Source organism: Schistocerca nitens, chromosome 2 (assembly GCF_023898315.1).
Source record: "Schistocerca nitens isolate TAMUIC-IGC-003100 chromosome 2, iqSchNite1.1, whole genome shotgun sequence".
In the NCBI taxonomy this organism is placed as follows: domain Eukaryota; kingdom Metazoa; phylum Arthropoda; class Insecta; order Orthoptera; family Acrididae; genus Schistocerca; species Schistocerca nitens.
The window spans coordinates 479,154,008-479,155,974 of record NC_064615.1 but is presented as its reverse complement, the minus strand read 5'-3'; positions in this window follow the sequence as shown (position 1 = coordinate 479,155,974).

The window sequence follows — 1,967 nt, the reverse complement described above, 5'->3', positions numbered from 1 at the left end:
AGGGCGTATAGTGGGCATGCGGGAGGCCGGGTGGACGTACCGCCGAATTGCTCAACACGTGGGGCGTGAGGTCTCCACAGTACATCGATGTTGTCGCCAGTGGTCGGCGGAAGGTGCACGTGCCCGTCGACCTGGGACCGGACCGCAGCGACGCACGGATGCACGCCAAGACCGTAGGATCCTACGCAGTGCCGTAGGGGACCGCACCGCCACTTCCCAGCAAATTAGGGACACTGTTGCTCCTGGGGTATCAGCGAGGACCATTCGCAACCGTCTCCATGAAGCTGGGCTACGGTCCCGCACACCGTTAGGCCGTCTTCCGCTCACGCCCCAACATCGTGCAGCCCGCCTCCAGTGGTGTCGCGACAGGCGTGAATGGAGGGACGAATGGAGACGTGTCGTCTTCAGCGATGAGAGTCGCTTCTGCCTTGGTGCCAATGATGGTCGTATGCGTGTTTGGCGCCGTGCAGGTGAGCGCCACAATCAGGACTGCATACGACCGAGGCACACAGGGCCAACACCCGGCATCATGGTGTGGGGAGCGATCTCCTACACTGGCCGTACACCACTGGTGATCGTCGAGGGGACACTGAATAGTGCACGGTACATCCAAACCGTCATCGAACCCATCGTTCTACCATTCCTAGACCGGCAAGGGAACTTGCTGTTCCAACAGGACAATGCACGTCCGCATGTATCCCGTGCCACCCAACGTGCTCTAGAAGGTGTAAGTCAACTACCCTGGCCAGCAAGATCTCCGGATCTGTCCCCCATTGAGCATGTTTGGGACTGGATGAAGCGTCGTCTCACGCGGTCTGCACGTCCAGCACGAACGCTGGTCCAACTGAGGCGCCAGGTGGAAATGGCATGGCAAGCCGTTCCACAGGACTACATCCAGCATCTCTACGATCGTCTCCATGGGAGAATAGCAGCCTGCATTGCTGCGAAAGGTGGATATACACTGTACTAGTGCCGACATTGTGCATGCTCTGTTGCCTGTGTCTATGTGCCTGTGGTTCTGTCAGTGTGATCATGTGATGTATCTGACCCCAGGAATGTGTCAATAAAGTTTCCCCTTCCTGGGACAATGAATTCACGGTGTTCTTATTTCAATTTCCAGGAGTGTAGAATCAATTGTTTCACGAAAAATAACAAAGTGTTCTATTGGTGGCCTACCAGTATTGCAGTATTTAGCTCAACGAAAGTAAAACCTAAAAGATGCTCCTCATACACGTTTGCATATGCTCCTGAAATGTTATTTCATACACTTTTTGCCTCAACCTAATGGTACACCTGGCTTGTTAAATAGAATGATATGTCAAACATTATGGCTGGAATTTGCAATAGAATATCTTTATAAAATACACGTTTGCATATGCTCCTGAAATGTTATTTCGTACACTTTTTGCCTCAACCTAATGGTACACCTGGCTTGTTAAATAGAATGATATGTCAAACATTATGGCTGGAATTTGCAATAGAATATCTTCATAAAATCAATATTAAATCTGTAGTCCGGCCACAGCCGCTTCCGGGGGGCGAGTCCGCTAACGCACGCTAGCAAAGTGAGGCTAGACAAGGAAGTAGATCGCTCGAGTCTTAGCGTCGGAAAAATTTTCTTAACTACATTCGTACAATAACCGGCTGCAAAAGGGTGAAACGCTGCTGATCTACAATGGCTGATCGCCAGACCGAGTATCAGGGTCCTGGATTACTTTACTTTACTCACTGGTCATATCGGACTCAAGAGTCCATTACCGCAGCAACGTATTTTCGCCATATGTCCCTGTCTTGGGCTATTTCCTTCCATTCACCTTCGATACCTAGGCTCCTCAAGTCAGCCTTCACATTGTCCTCCCATCTACGCCTCGGTCTCCCCACAGGACGTTTTCCTTCTAGGTGCCCTACCAGTACTCTGCGCGCTGCCCTGCCCTCATCCATTCGAGCTACGTGACCCGCCCATCGCA